Source organism: Eptatretus burgeri, chromosome 3 (assembly GCF_056783735.1).
Source record: "Eptatretus burgeri isolate ZD-2024b chromosome 3, Ebu_testis_v1, whole genome shotgun sequence".
Taxonomy (NCBI): Eukaryota; Metazoa; Chordata; class Myxini; order Myxiniformes; family Myxinidae; genus Eptatretus; species Eptatretus burgeri.
Window position 1 is genome coordinate 748593 of NC_140963.1, and position 17188 is coordinate 765780.

The 17188-nt window shown below is 41.3% G+C and overlaps 2 long non-coding RNA genes across 3 annotated transcripts in view; one reads left to right on the forward strand and one right to left on the reverse strand.

Moving 5' to 3' along the window:
- The first annotated feature begins 507 nt into the window (after nt 1-507).
- On the forward strand, nt 508-16870 carry LOC147029280 (uncharacterized). 2 transcript variants are annotated; one of them, XR_015055847.1, is made up of 4 exons: nt 508-1012; nt 9633-9739; nt 15652-15740; nt 15981-16870. It is a non-coding gene; the product is annotated as an uncharacterized LOC147029280 (long non-coding RNA). The 2 variants fall into 2 exon arrangements; XR_015055846.1 differs by lacking the exon at nt 508-1012 and adding an exon at nt 8295-9032.
- Nucleotides 9645-17188, reverse strand: part of LOC147029281 (uncharacterized) — a 101873-nt gene continuing 94329 nt past the window's right edge. Inside the window, exon 4 of the long non-coding RNA XR_015055849.1 lies at nt 9645-9773. This is a non-coding gene — a long non-coding RNA (uncharacterized LOC147029281). The remainder of the gene's footprint in view (nt 9774-17188) is intronic.

Sequence of the window (17188 nt, forward strand, 5' to 3'; positions counted from 1 at the left end):
ACAGGTGAGCATTGGGTGGCTTTGACACCAACTCTCTGGTTAGCTCAACTGTTCGAAGAACAGAGAGCTATAGCAATACCCCCGGCGTGAGCATGAGCGTGAAAATGTTAAAGTTTTTGGTGCAAGTTATTTCCTTTCTAATGTTTTTATCTACCAGACTACTTTTTTACTGATTCCAATATACAAATACATATATTGCTTTAAAATTATTTGGATCAGACTTCACTGCAATGCTTTATAAAAAATATTATTACACCAGTCTTTTAAAAATGATAAATTTATAAACAGGCGAGCATTGGATGGCTTTGACACCACTCTGGTTATTGTATGCCATACTAACCCTTTGCGTCCCTCCTGTGCAAGGACAATAAAACTTTGAGAAATGTTCATTCATTCACAAGCATCTACTCAGACACTTTTCATTCATTTTATTTTTATTATGGTTTGAATTTGGAATGGTAATTTGTGGACACCCTGTATATGAATGAAAGCAATCCCAATCAAACGGTACTGTTCAAAATACTCAAAAGTACTGATAAACATCACAGTAAGAATTTGAAAGCAAATGGGGCTACCCATTGATTTGGGGTGATGACAAATTGTAGATGAGATGAAGTGACATTGCGTGTTGATGAGGATTGAAGGAATTGGTTGGTTGGGTGAAGCTCATTACATCACCCAGCCAATAGAGTCAGACTATAGTAGTACCTTGAAAATCGGATAGATATCGCAACAGATGTGTCACGCTGTGTGTGAATCCATGCGAGTGGAATGGAAGCTCAACACTGCATTTTTGAAATTGTTCGTACTTTCCATACAATACAGGTTTTAACGATACTACAACGGGTCTATGGGTTTATAAAAAGAAAACCGGTCAAACCCGCAAAATATGGGTCAGTTTCCATGTAAGTTGTCAATCACAGCTGCTGTCAACAGTGTCGGAGACAACTATCACTCGGTGGAAGAAGTGAAGGAAAAATGGTGGCACCTCAAGGGAAACACGAAGAAGCAGGTGGGTGACCCATAAAAATACGATTACATATAGCGTAGACTGAGGCCTATGTATTGTTGGAGCGAGATGAACTCTGAAACCTCCACACACACCTCGTGTAATGATTAATGCGAAGTTTCTTTGTCGGCCTCGGCACAACATGCAGTGCCTTTGTAGGCATCACTCATTTATAAGGTACCCGATGTTTGTTTTCTGTCTTTCAACGTTTCATTCAACAGCTCAGTGGCATGAAGCACCGTGAACAGGAGGACCACCACCATCACCACCAATCAGTGACGCCTCACAGGAGATGTTCGATTTATTGTTGTGCTGTAAAATGGTTTTTAGTTAAAAAAAAACAAACACTTTGTTTAAACTATGTGGTTGTTTTTGAAGGAAATCATTTTTTAATTTAACTAATTATCGACACGAAAAAATGTGTGTGTGTGTGTGTGTGTGTGTGTGTGTGTGTGTGTGTGTGTGTGTGTGTGTGTGTGTGTGTGTGTGTGTGTGTGTGTGTGTTTCCTCCACAAATCCACAATCATGAAACCTTGTAGCCTGGCACTTTGCATGCTTCGTCAGAAACTGCCAAAAAGTGCATGACTGAAAATTGGGTGTTTGGATTCATTAAAAAAAAACCCTTTTGAAGATAATTAACAGCCTTATTTAATTATATCCCTTTTCAAGTGCTCCTTCACCACCTGGTTCTCCTTGCCATCAACAATGAATGCCATCAACCTCAAACTCAAAGGGGAAAACATCGACATAATAATGTACCATGACGTCATTCAAGCCTTCATGGCCAAACTCGACCTCTGGAAATGTCAAATTCAGGATGGAAATACAGCCAGTTTTACAAAATTGGATTCTGCTCTCATTCACAGTTACCTTGATTCTGAGTTAAATAAACAAATAATTACTCATCTGACTGGGTCTTCATTCAGCATTTGTTTTGGCCTGCTCAACAAAGCCTTGATGTGGAACAGGCCACAACGATTTCTTAATGATAAAGTTTTTTTCTTCACTTTCCTCACTCATTATCGAATGTGTGTTCATCATAGCTACGAATTGCTGGATACATTGAAATGCTTATAAACGCCCAGAAACGCCAGCATTCGGGCCTTTATTTCATTTCCACACATGCGATAACTGTGAGAGTCTCTTGAACTAAGCAGAATTACAACATTTAAATTCCAAGATCGAACTTAGCAGCAGTTGGGACTCCTAAAAACGTGTTCATTTGTCCAATTCGGACATATTTGACATTTCGGGCATCTCCTGAAGGTAAAAGTTTAATATGATATTTCGGTGATTGCTAATCACATGCCAAGCAAGCCATTTCTTATCAACTGTTTCATTGGAGTGCTTCAGCCACTTGGCAAGCAATACAATATTTGCACCGTCACTGAATACTGTATATCCATCCATCCATTGGGACCATACTCTGTGCAGAGCATTGGTGCTGCTTAAGCAGTATCCGTGGCTATTGGGCACAATCTTGAACGAGTCACTAGTCCGACACAGAATACCAGTATGCTGGCACTCATTTTACCAACCTCAGAAGGATGACAGGTAGAGTCAACCCCACCTGGTATTAACTCAACAGCTGAGTGGGATTTGAACTCAGGATCCAAGGATCCCAAGCCCACTACCCTAACCATTAATCCAACACCAGGCTACTGTATTTCCATCAACTTGAACAAAGTTCAGAGGCCACTCGTGTGTGTTGGGCAATGGGGATGTCTTGTTCTGCAATGCAACAGGCGGCTGGCTCACTGAAAATGTGAAATTTTATTTTATACCACATTACCCTTTTTGTACATTCTTCCATTATATGACCCATCACTTCGGCAGAGATAAAAAGAAATTAAAATGAAACGTTTTGTTTTTAAGAGTTTCTTCAACTGTTTTGTGGAGTGCTTGGTGAAGCCGCTTAGTGTGCATTCGTTACGCTTCAATCACTGGCAAAACCACAGTTCGATACCGGAGGAAGGAAGGAAAAATAAATTATATGATCACAATGAGTAAAAAATGTTTTCAGTTGTTATTATGAAGTCATGAATCATCACATCACTGCAGGAAAGCGAGGAGGCATGCATGCTCACTCTCAGCTGTTGAGCCTGGGTTTCAATCCCAACCCAGCTGTAAACTGTCCTTCTGATGTTTCACAGGCAGGGTGATTCATCAATGTGTGTGCCATCTCTCAGATGGACATTGAACTGGGCGTCTCACCTGCAGGAATCCCTTTCCCCCACCCCTCTCTCACCCCTCTCCCAACCCTCTCTCTCCCTCACAACCCGACCCCTGTCTCTCTCTCTCCCACCCCTCCCTCCCCCTCTCTTGAGGGGACTGTGGCATGTATGACTCAGATTTGGAGTGAGCCGACCAGAGGGGTGCAAAGGTTACTGCATATACGAGCATGCGTGCATGCAGGCAGACCTTTGCAAGGTCGATTGCGTGTTTTAAATGCTCACACCCCAGGTCTCAAAGTATCCACCTCCGTGTGTGTGTGTGTGTGTGTGTGTGTGTGTGTGTGTGTGTGTGTGTGTCAGTCGTTGATTGGTATCTGCCCCCCCCTTGGTTGTCAGATTCTGTCAGATTGGTTGATTGAAACCCCATATGTGGGTTTCAGAATGTGCAATGGAGTCCTCCCAGGGCAGGCTCAAAGTAGCCACCTATATTTCGGTAAGATGCACGATTTATGGACCAAGCTGTGAAGTTTTCAGTTCTCAAGGTTTTGTGCCGAGGGCTGTCTTCAGGATTGTCACTGAGCCCTGGGCAGCTTCCAACTGCAGATCGTTTGTTGTAATATTCACAGGGATGGTTTTTCATATCTCTGTGAGGTTCTTCATCATCATCCCAGAAGCTCCAACTATCACTGGTACAATTTTAGCATTCTTCAGCTTCCAGGATCTTTTCACTTCATTTTTAGGTCTTGGTATTTGGTCATTTCTTGATTTCTGCATTGCTTAATCCAATATCACTGGTATGAACACCTCAGTTAGTAATGCCTTGTTCTTTGTATGTGGTCAGGAGCTCAGGTGAGCCGACAAAGGACTTTGCACGACAGAGGATTCCCAGTTGGCGACTGGCATTGGAGGCCAGGTTAGAAATGTGGCTTTCCCAGGAAAGATCATGGCAGACAGTGAAACCCAGAAGCTTGAAAGAAAGGACTTCTTCAAGAGGATTGTTGAGAAAGTAGATGGGGGGGGGGGGTTCCAAACGGTCCTTTTGGAGAGACATAGTGAGAGTGTGACATTTGTCCAGATTGAAAGACATGATCCACATGTTGGACTAGTTTGTGATTTTACTGAGATCTGCAGTGAGTGCAGAAGCTGCTGCTTGCCGGTCTGAGGGATGACAGATAGTACGGCAGAGGGAGAAGTCATCAGCAAAGAGACAAAGAGGATTTTCCACAGAGTCGGAGACATCATTGATGAAAACCATCAACCAGCATTGATGAACAGGGCCCAGAACGCTGCCTTGAGGAACTCCAGCCTGGACAGGAAGAGGGGATGAGAGAACTCCATTTAGGGCCACACGTTGGCTGCGACAGGAGAGGAAGTCTGTGAGCCATGAGTGCAGATGGCTGTAAATATGACAGGAAGAGAGGTTGTTGAGCAGGGCAGAGTGCCAGACTTTGTCAAAAGCACACTATATGTCTCAGGACATGGCTCTGATTTCATGTCTGGCATTGAGGACCTCCATCCATTGTTGGGAGAGCAGAAGCAGCATATCCAGGATAGAGTGACCTGGTCTGAAAACAAATTGATGATCGGAAATCAAGCCATTGGAGAAGAGGAAGGATTTTATATCTGAAGCGATGATGGATTCCATAACCTTGCTGATGATTGGGAGAAGGCAGATTGGCCTGTAGTTGCAGGAATCTGTTTTTGCACCTTTTTAAGCAGAGCAGTAATGGTGGCTGATTTCCAAGCAGATGGCAGAGGACCTTGAGCAAATCAGAGGGTAAATAGAACAGAGAGGGTGAGCAAGAGCAGAGGAGCAGGTTTTTAGGACACGTGGGCTGATGCCGTTTGGACCGGTTGCAGAATCTGAGTCGAGGGTTGACAAGAAGCTCTCCACTTTGGGAACACACACCAGAAATAGATTTGATTAGACACCACCAGGATTTGGAGGAGGGAGAGAGAGAGAGTTGAAAGTTCAGACGTGAGCTTCGAAAGATGTTGTTTTCTGGTTCTCCTGAGGGTAGATACACACTTGTTCCGAGCTTTATGGAAGGAAATGAAATTATCCTCAGTTGGGTTGCTTTCCATGAGGCAAAGGCAAGATGTTTCAGGACAACTGCCTCGCCACAAGCTTCAGTGAACCATGGGAGGGAGGAAGGGTAGGACAGCTGAAGACGAGTTAGGATAAATCTGTGCATGAGGGAGAGCAAGTTTCTTTGAAAGAATTCCCAGGATGAGTTGATGTTGGAGAAAGTAGCGATAGGAGACCAGTCTAGAAGTTTGATGGCTGCTTGGAGACCCTGCCAGTCAGCTTGAGTGAAATGCCAGATTCAACGGCACTGAGGTGATTCTCTGATAACAGCCAGAGAGATGTCCATTTTGACAAGGACATGGTCAGAAGAACCGATTGGAGTGGAGGAAGAGCAGCAGATATTGTAAGGGAAATTTGTCACAATCAGATCCAGAAGAGATGGAGTACCATTGTTTGAGATCTGGGTCGGAAAATTGACCGATTGAGTCAGTCCCAATGAGTCGCAGAAAGCTTTTGCTGAAGTGCCATGATGGGTGAGAGAGGTACCCACACCGAGCCAACTGGCATGATGACAATTGCAGTCACCACAAATGAGGAAAAGAGAGTTTGGATGAGAAGATAGAAGTTGATCCATGTTTTCGGATAGTGAGGTATAAATGGAGTCATCACTGTTTGGTGGACAGTACAGTACACATATAAACATGTGGTGGGAATGGAGGGGAAGCCGTAGCCAGAGGTATTCCTGGGGGTGTGGGGGAGTGAGGGCAGTGCATGGAGAGTGAGGTATAGAGTCTTTGATAAAGAAAGCAACTCCTCCACCAGGACGAGGCATAGATCTGTCATACTGGAGGAGGGAGTAACCAGGGAGAGATACTTGGGAGTCAGAGTCGTCTTGAGGGAGGAAAGTTTCTGTTAGGCAGATTATGTCTGCTTTGTCAGTGGCAACCTGGATGGACAAATCTGTAAGCTTTGAGCAAAGGCCTCCAATATTTGAGGTCTACACTGTTAATGAAGAGGGAGGGAGGAGGCTTTGGGTGCAGGGGATGGGAGGGAGGGGGAGAGTAGGACAAGGGAGGAGGGGAGGAGGTAAGGAGGGTTGTTGAAAGAGTGTGGGGGATTGCAAAATAGCTAGGGGAGGGTCGGATGAGGAGGAGAAAAGGCTCTGGGGTGCTGGGGAAGAGGGGGGGCAAGAGAGGGGGCAGAATGCAGTTGAGGATTTGAGGAGGTGGAGTGATGAGATGAACGTGAGAGGGCAGGGGAAGGAGGCAGCTTTGTGGATGTGAGGGGGGGCAACTTTGAGACGTGTGAGTGAGCGGGGTGAATGGTGGGAGTAGGGTGCGTGAGGACAGTTGAGGGAGAAAGGTGGGGGGGGGAAGTTTTTGAAAAAGGTGAGAGGGAAGCTTGGAGGGAGAAGATGGTTGCTTTGAGAGGGAGGGGTGAGAGGAGTGAGTTGGCACTGAAGTTTGAAAAAAAAAGAATAATTGATGGAAAGCGAACATTCATAGCAAACGGGTTTTTTATTTTCGGGTAGAAATTCGATTAAAGACACTTCTTGGTGGATGCAATAAAGGCGAATTTCGAGAATGAAGAGAAGAAACGCTGTAACAGTTGGATTTTTTCAGCAAGGTATGAGGGAAAGGTCGAATTGAGAGCAGTCTGTTGAAATAGAAGAAGAGTAGTGAATAATGAGACAGTAATGCATTGGCTCTTAACCAGGGGGCCTCATAGGGGGCCATGAGTAATTTCCAGAGGGGGCGCAAGCCAGGAGAAAAATTCCAGGAATTTCTGGAATTATTTTGGAATTCTCTTAACAAGTGTTTGCATAATATCGTGATGAACATTTTTAAAAAAAAGTATCGCCTTTAATAATTTTCGTTTTCTATTCACGACTCGGCCAACCATTTTCTGTATTAAAATTAATTTTAAAATTTAACATTTCTTTAAATTTAATATTAAAATTTATATCATATTTTAATTTTAATATTAAATTTTATTTTTGTTCACAGATTTGCATCCTTCATCGTGAAGCCTTAGCATCCAGAACTCTACCTGCTGAAATGAGGGATGTCATGTACCTGCCTATCAAGGTAGTCAACTTCATCAAAGCTGGAGGCTTAAACAGTCGTCTCTTCAAACAGCTGTGTGTGGATATGGATTCTGAACATCAAGCCTTGCTTTTCCACACAAACGTACGATGGCTTTCGAAGGGAAACATGCTTGGACGGCATTATGAACTACGACAAGAAGTGGCAACATTTCTAGATTCGCAGCAGAAAGCAGATCTCCATGACAAGTTCCAGTCTGAAGGATTTTTGCTATCTCTAGCTTACCTGGTGGACATCTTTGAAACACTGAATGCCATCAACCTCAAACTCAAAGAGGAAAACATCGACATAATAATGTACCATGACGTCATTCGAGCCTTCATGGCCAAACTCGACCTCTGGAAATGTCAAATTCAGCATGGAAATACAGCCAGTTTTACAAAATTGGATTCTGCTCTCATTCACAGTTACCTTGATTCTGAGTTAAATAAACAAATAATTACTCATCTGACTGAATTGAAAGCAGAATTCATCAGATACTTTCCGGATATAGATGAGAAGCGCGAAGCCTGGAAATTCATTAGGAACCCATTTCAATGTGAAGTAGCTGATATTTCAGATGAAGTGCAAGAAGAGTTTCTTGAGTTCAAGTTCAACTCCTCAGCTGAAGAAGACTTCAAAAAACTGTATCTAGAGACATTCTGGGTCACGTACCTTCCTGTTTACACTTTGATCTCACATCAAGCTCTTCGGATTCTGACAATGTTTGGATCAACGTATCTTTGTGAAGCTGCATTTTTCCACGCTCGTTGCTGTCAAGACCAAGTACAGAAACAAGCTGAACGTTGAAGGGGACTTGCGTTGTGCTCTCTCTGGCATTTGACCACGCATTCAAGATCTGGTAGCTAAGAAGCAATGTCAAGTATCTCATAAAATGTAATTTCATTAAATATTCTGTGGACATGAGTGTTGCTTATACAGAATTCTTTGTTCAATAAAAAGACTAAAAACAAGCATTTTTTTTCAGTTTTTCCTTTTAATTCAGGAGGGATTTTTAATCATTTGGTTGAAGATTGAGTGGGGGAGGGGAGGCGTGGAGGCAAGGACCAACTACGAGAGGGGGCATGGTGGTTAAAAGGTTAAGAACAACTGCAGTAATGAGTACTACATGTGTGACAGAGGAGGATGAAGCATTATAAGAGATCGTTTTTTATTATTATTGTTACGATTATTATTGTTATTAATATTATCATTTTTGAGAGAGTTTTCAACAGATCAGGTAATGGTAGGCTTGTAGAAAAAAATCATGAGGTGAATGGTGAATTTTGATTTGGTAAACGCAGGGGGTGTAAACAGATCACGTGGCTATGGGATGTGTATAGTCAAAAGTGAATTTAATTATTTTAAATGAGGATTGCATAACATTCGGAAAGGGGAAGGTTGAAGTAAAATCGTGGAGGTGTATGGTGAATTTGGAACGTTAAACGCAGAGTGAAGCTGATGGGTCGATGAAAAGTATCAGGAAGAGTCGAGAGACACTTGTTTACAGGAGGTGTATAGATAGAAAGGATGCAAGGGATATTATTATTTTTTGATGTATTTTTGAAGAATATGTAAGATTCAGGAATGGAAGGTTGTAGGAAGAAATCGTGAAGGTAATGGTGAGAGTGGGTCAGCTCAAGTAGAATAAAGATGTTATACTGGCAGAAGGTAAAAGAAGAAGAAGAAGAGGAGGAAGAAGAAGGATCGGGACTTGTGGGTGTGCAGGGAGAAAGGTAGTTTTTTTGTTGTTGTTTTTGAATTTAAGACAAGTAACAGAGTGTTTAGTTTGGAGGGATGGGGGACGTTGGGGAAGTGGGGAAAATAGGAATTGAAGGTAATATGAAGAGAATACAAATATAAACGATTGTACACCTCGAGGGGAGGGGTGGGTAGGCCTCAAAGAACCCGGTAAGACAAGGTCGACAAAAACTCAAAAATAGCACGATTTTGAAACAAAACTGAACTAGTAACATGTCGGTGAGAAAATAGACAGTTAAAATGGGACAAATAACGACCAGACAAATTTTGGTTAATTTTCCCATGAATTTTCTGGAACTGTGATATCAAAGCTTTTGCAGATATGCCAGCAGTTACCCTTACAAATATGCCAGCCATAATATGCTGAAAAGAAAAATATGCCGAAAAAATACAAATAACAGATATGCCAGCAGTTTACTCTGTTGTATCATTGTGTGTGCAGCTGTTGTGACATGTTTTATTTTTTGTGTGTGTTTGGTCATTGAGCATAACATATCTTTCACTTTACTAACCTCACCTCCACACCTCAAGCTTCTCTCTTTTCTCTCCTCTCTCCCTCTCTCTTTCATTCACAGCTGTTCACTCACGTGCATGCAATCATGAAGCGCTGTTCCGGTGAAGCATCGTGGCTGTACGGGTGTGTTTGGGCTCTGCGACGTGGTTTTTCTTCGGTCACCTTTTGGTATGTTTTGCTTTCTCTCCATCTTTTGCTCCATCTTGTAAACGAGAGAGAGAATGAGAGAGAGAATGAGAGAGAGAATGAGAGAGCATGATCCGGTGTTGAGAAAGTCCTAAGCCAGTGGCCTGGTATGGCCGCCAGGGGAGGTTTCTTTCTTGCTCACTGTGGCCATGTTATATGTATTAAACGTTCATTGATTGATAGCTTGGTGTTTGTGAAACACCTTCTCCTCTCAGTAAAGTTTACTAACTTGTCTTCTCGAGTTAGAATAGCAGGTGAACTTTCCCGCATTGAGATGTTTGAGTCGTTAACTTGTAAACACAGGTTAGTTTGCATCCCTCCTCGTGAGGTGGAACTAAACGATGTACTTTCCGCCATTGGTAACAAATCCGCCAGTTGGATCACATAACATTCGTGCTGCCTCTCACATGAATAAAAAAGTTTGTTATGTTTGTGTCAGAGGAGCACATGGTAGCAATGGCTGTCGAGCAAGGCCTGTTCATCGAACTGAACACACCTTTCTATGTTCGCTTTGCAAGCCCCAACAGTTAAAGTTAATTCAACAGCCAAGGGGGATTTGAATTCAACAGCCAAGGGGGATTTGAATTCAACAGCCAAGGGGGATTTGAATTCAACAGCCAAGGGGGGTTTGAATTCAACAGCCAAGGGGGGTTTGAATTCAAGAGCCAAGGGGGGATTTGAATTCAAGAGCCAAGGGGGATTTGAATTCAAGAGCCAAGGGGGATTTGAATTCAACAGCCAAGGGGGATTTGAATTCAGAGGCCAAAGGGGATTTGAATTCAACGGCCAAGGGGGATTTGAATTCAACGGCCAAGGGGGATTTGAATTCAACGGCCAAGGGGGATTTGAATTCAACGGCCAAGGGGGATTTGAATTCAACGGCCAAGGGGGATTTGAATTCAACGGCCAAGGGGGATTTGAATTCAACGGCCAAGGGGGATTTGAATTCAACGGCCAAGGGGGATTTGAATTCAACAGCCAAGGGGGATTTGAATTCAACGGCCAAGGGGGATTTGAATTCAACAGCGAAAGGGGATTTGAATTCAACAGCCAAGGGGGATTTGAACTCAGGATCCTTCGATCTCAAGCCCACCACTCTAACCATTAAGTCAACACCAGGCATAATAACGACATATGACACGATATCTCAAAAAGGTTGTGGACGGATTTGGACGAAACTTGTTGGACAGGTGAGGTGTGTGACAAGGACAAATTGATTCGATTTTGGTGAACATTCGAATCCGAATACGAGAATTATTTAACTTTTTAAGTCATTTTTCGCCATTGACAGAAAGGGCTAAAAGCGATATATGGCATGATATTTCAAAAATGTAATGGGCCTGTTATGTTCTTGTGAATCAGGCATTACGTGGCAGAGGTATGTGCTGTACCTAGTAGTGCCCTTCTCGTTTTCTATTTTCTCAGCAACCGCTTATCTTATTGACATAAAATTTTAATCATCGGTGCAACTACTCATGTATAATGTTTCAATGACAATTATGACATCATATGTCATTTGGTGTGGCAGCCATGTTGGAAAAAAGGAAAAACTTAAGACCTCTGTATCTCTGAAACTGCTCCATGAAAATTTTTTTTTTAATTTGGCCTATGCCAAGTACTCCTCATGAGAAACAAGTGTGATTTTTGATAATGCCATTGGTGACTTCATTATGACGTCATAATTGCATGCATCAAATTATTTATCCGATCAGTATGAAAAATGTTAAGGGTCATCGAGGGATAAATTGTATGGGGGAAAAGAATTGATGACATTATCGGTCATGTGATTCAGCAGCGATATTGTTTTTAACATAAGAACTTTCAAAAATCTTCTCCGAAACAGCTGAACAAATCGAGGCGAAACTGTGCAGGTATGATAGCCGATCCATGAGAAACAAAAAGTTCTCCAACTGTGAGGTCATTGGTCACGTAGTTTGGCAGCCATGACTTTTTGAAGAATAAATCTTCAAAAATCTTCTTCTCAATAATGGTTTGACAGATCGAAAGGAAACTTCACCAACAATTTCCCCAAGTCTTGGGGATACCAGCATATTCACTAATAATTATTGGGTTGAACCAAAATCTTTAACAAAATTATTTCTCTTGAACCACTTCATTAATCGATTTGAAGCATCAAAGTTATGATCTTGTAGTCATGGGGAATATATGTTTTAAATTTCAACTTGATCGGACACATGGTCTGGCAGCCAGATTTATTTAATTTTTTGAATCTGGGTTCAGGGATTTTAATCAAACTTGGTACAAGTATGTATAATAATGTAATGGTGTGGGGTGGGGGGGGGGTATATCTGTTGACGTCGAAGAATGCCCTTCTAATTTATTTTTGACATAAAATCTAAACATACCTCATATTGCACTTTGTTATTGGATATAAATACAGTGCTTACTGATTCTTCGAAGTTTTAACAATTGGAAGGGATGCTTTGATATTGTGGTGACATATTATGTAGACAAAGTTCAAATGCGTACTTCCTATAGGTGAGTGGAAGGTTCGGACGAGTGAGTACTTAATCCATATTAAGTGAGAAAGGCAGGGATGTGGATCAAAATTTCTCCTATTTTTCTGCTCATGGGGAGAGTATGGGCAGTCCCAATCTCTTCCACTTCTGCAGATATTAAATAGATTCCCCCAAAGTGTAAATTGTGATCCTGTTTCTTTTTTAATCATTCTATATATAATTGGAGAAGTGTCTGTTTGTTTGTTTGTTTATTTGTATGTTTGTGTAATTTTCTGGGTCTATGTGTTTGTTTGACTTCTATGCGCTCCTAAACTGCGGGACCAAATGAGTTGAAAACTGATGGTTGTGCTCTGGGTGTGCACAAGAAGGATTCAATGGGTAAAAATAAAAAATGAATAGACCCAACAGTTAACTCCTATTCTCTCAATGTAAATGTGTATCGTATAGCACCACCTGGTGGAAGTCGGGATTGCCAGTCATAATAAAATACGCCATCGACATCACAAATGTGGGGAAATTGATCGGTCAGTAAGGAAGCATTCCTTGCCAGTGTTGAAAAATCAATGTAACTGTTTTGACATGATGCAGAAAATATTTTATTCATTATCCAGAAGAATAAAATCAGAGATGATGAAAAAGCCCATGGGAATACCAAGTTATTCAAATGGATTGAAGAAGCACAATTAACAGTAGAATATAGCATATAAGGGGAAATAAACATTAACACCAAAATATCATGAATTTAAGCAAATTTATTCAGCTATATTATCACCAAATTTGCTTTATCGGGGAAACCTACAATACGAGGGCCTTTGTGACATTAATTATATCATTTCCAAATTCACAGTTTGAGTACCAGTATGCCCTGTTTGAACATTGTGATTTAGATCCTTCCTAGTCGACAACTGCCGTGGTATCCTGGTGAAGCTCCAACACCCCAATCGGAGGACGACAAAACAGATCAGGCTTATGACAAGTCAATCATGTGAAAAATGCTGATCCTTGTACTCTTAGAAGCAGAAAGAAAAGATACCAGCATAAGGAACAAATGTGTTCACCAATTAGATATGCTCCAACAATTTTCACTAATTCAATTTGCCACTGGGCTTCTACCATTAAGCACTTATGCATGGTTGATCTCAATGGTGAGGCCTGCCGCGTTGACCATGGGGTCGAACCCATGGGTGTCAGCTGCGTCAGATGCCACCTCTCACCACCAGCTGCTCAAGTTGAGCTACTTCCCTTTTTACACCACCCTGGAGAACGTATCCCTTGTATTCCTCTAGAGGCTCTGTCCTGTGTCTCAGACTATCATGCTGTCGGCTGCTACTGGTAGCAAGATACGCAAGCTAATCACAGTCTTCTCATTCAACAACAGCCTTATGTTTCCTCTCATAAGCTTTGTTTTCCATCCCAATAATTCTGAGGTTTACTTTTAATTAAAGTAGCTTTATTTCAATCATTCGTGAACAATAATTTGTAAAACAAAATGTATAAAAATAAAATAACAGAGCAATGAAAATACTTAAATTACTTTTTATAACCAAGTAAGAAATGTCAGAGAAATTGTCAAATTCAATATTGTACAAAGGTATAGTTCTGCTAAAAAAAAACAGAAAAAATATCGATTATTTTTCTGAAATTTAATGAAATGCAGATTAATATCGAACATTCCTTGTTACGTCAAGTATCCTGTTGTGAGCTGCATCTCAGCACAGTCCATGGGATCCACCTGATCATCCTGAAGGAATGATGTACTGTATTTATAATGTTCCAAGTGACCTTCTCACTGAAATATAATCACAATTATTGCCAACCCTTGCAATTGTAACTGAAAATCTACTTTATGTAAGCTCCAAAATATCCCAAGGACCTAAACACAAACACACTCAGCCTATTTACAAATACAAGCTACTTTAATTCTCATATACTGAATTTACAAAAACCTTACAATCACTACAAATGGAATGTCTTCGGAAGCAAGCAGAGGTTATCAAACCCCTTCAACTAAAAAAAAAAACTTAACCACAAAAACATCTTAACCCCCCCCCCCCCCCCCGGCCACCTCACCACTCCCCTGTTCTGTATTCTAGTTTCTTCACAATCCTTCACTTGAGACTTTGTATTCCGAAAATAACAATACTCCACCCAGGGACTGTGAAACCCATGTCATTATGGAAGGTCTTTGTCCGAGGTCTTTCCGAGAAAGGCCTTTCGATTTGTATGTTCTGTTTTTTCCATTACCGATGATCTTGTATGATTTTTCTTTATCATTGAGATTCCCTATCCACTATTTTTACTGAAGAATCTTGAGATGATCAAATCTCGCAAGATTGTGAATTAAGCGTTTTTTAAATTTACTTTTAAAATTGTTCTTAATGAATGGGATCAGGAACGTTAAAGAAGGGGGGGGGGGCACAGAGTTAGACATGGGAGGGCAGAGATTTGGGAGAGGGATGTTGAGGTGTTTGGAGGGGGGATTGAGTTGGGAGTCAATGTAAACTGTCTGAGGACTTGGATGTGTGGATGCATTCATCAGACCGGATTCTGAAATCCGTAACAATACTGTTGTATCGCTATCTTGGTGTTGCCAGAGATGGCCAAAGTATTGGTGTTGTGTGCAGTCAATTGCTGTTGTAAGCTGTGTTTACTGTGCAGTTTGGTGGACTGCTTGGTTATTGATGTGGCCCTACCATGGGTTTCTCAGGATGTCTCAATGTTCTCATGTCAAAACCATCAATGCATGTGTTTATACTCGGTGCGTATCCTGTTCTTACAGACAAATCTAAAAAGCGAGATTATCAGAGCTCTGTATAGCTACCGCTTCAGTCACTGGTTTGCAGGAGACTTCCAGATGGCAGACAGTGAGGTCGGGTTGACTGGGCAAGGGCAGCACGATGGTGGATCTCTTGCATAGAGTCTCCAGTCGAGGTTATTGTAGCACTAATTTATTCAAATTCAGTCACTGTGTCCACCAAGTCATTGACATCTCCAGCTATCTTCAGAGTTTTTTCCACCTCCAAGTGACTGTATCTTGGTTTTGGGCCAGCTCACTTCAAATCTAAGAGTGGAAGCATGGCTGCTTAATTCCTGCAGAGTTGGGTGGCAGTAAGTGTTTACGGATTCAACAAGCAAGACCACGCCATCTGCTGTACATCGTCAAAGTTAGTGAATGCCTTGTCATTTCCAAAGGAGATTCCACAATGGTGACTTCATTTCTGGAGGAAAGCATTCTAGAGTGTGCCGCCGATGGTGTGTGTTAAATTGTAGATTGTATTGTGAATTGATGTAGATGATTGTAGGTTGGTGTGAAATGACAAAGCAATGAGAAGAATGCACATGAGAATTATCGTGAGAGCTCCCTTTCAAAGGTTAATTCAAAAACTGAAGATTCAATTTCAATTTTGTTTGCAGGAAATTTCAAGGTTAGAGGGGGAGGGGAGTGGTGAACATACACAAGGAGGAAAGAAGGTTCAACAATGTGTGCAACTTCAATGAGCAAGGTAAGATGTAACATTTCTGAACACTCGAGCATTTGTAGAATAACATAGAAATCGCAATGCCTTATAAACAATGAAACTATATTTGTCTGTCTGTAATCCACTCATATTGACAACTGTCTTGTTTAATGTGATTACTAAAATCAATAGTAATTATTTAAATCTTATTTTTGTTGTCCTGTTCAAAAATGATCTGAAACATAAAATTGAAACGTTGCTCCATCTGCTCATCCTTCCTGATAGCTCTATGTGCTTTCACTTTGCACCAAGTTCCCATGATCTCACAGAGTGGCTGCGTTTGATGGCTATTGTGTTTCACGGACACAGACGGAGGGCAGCAAAGGCCACATCCATAATTCCCCATCTTTGATTACAGCTCGCCCTGTGTGAGGCGCACAAAGTGTCCGACTGGCTCCCCCTGGGGCCCCATGCATATCCTCAGGTGGTTGATCTTGCAGCTGGGTCGCTGCACGAGTATCTGTGCAAATACAACTGGAAAGTGCTCCATTTCAAAATGCGTTCACAAATAGCAAAATTCACCAGGTTTTTCCTCCAAGTTAACACCGGTGGGCAAATCAATGCTACATGGCCAGGATCAGTTGAGTAGATCCTTCACAGAGCTAAATTTAAACTGTTGGTCAGGATTCATGGACTTCAAAGAGATATACCAGTGGAAAAAACAAAACATCACAAGTTTGATGCTGTTTCATCACCACTACACTGATTTTGCAGTTCTGTGGTTTGTGAATATTGCTGATGTAAACTGGTGTGAATATAAACTTTTACAAACTCCTGTGATGTGAACATTAGTGATGTAAACTGGTGTGAACATAAACTTTAACAAACTCCTGCGATGTGAACATTAGTGATGTAAACTGGTGTGAACATAAACTTTTCTAAACTCCTGCGATGTGAACATTAGTGATGTAAATTGGTGTGCACATAAACTTTTCTAAACTCCTGCGATGTGAACATTAGTGATGTAAACTGGGATAACTATAAACTTTTACAAACTACTGTGATGTGAACATTAGTGATGTAAACTGGTGTGAACATAAACTTTTTTACAAACTCCTGTGATGTGAACATTAGTGATGTAAACTGATGTGAACATAAACTTTTCTAAACTCCTGCGATGTGAACATTAGTGATGTAAACTGGGATGACTATAAACTCTTACAAACTCCTGTGATGTGAACATTAGTGATGTAAACTGGTGTGAACATAAACTTACAAACTCCTGTGATGTGAACATTAGTGATGTAAACTGGTGTGAACATAAACTTTTATAAACTCCTGCGATGTGAACATTAGTGATGTAAACTGGGATGACTATAAACTTTTACAAACTCCTGTGATGTGAACATTAGTGATGTAATCTGGTGTGAACATAAACTTTTACAAACACCTGTGATGTGAACATTAGTGATGTAAACTGGTGTGAATATAAA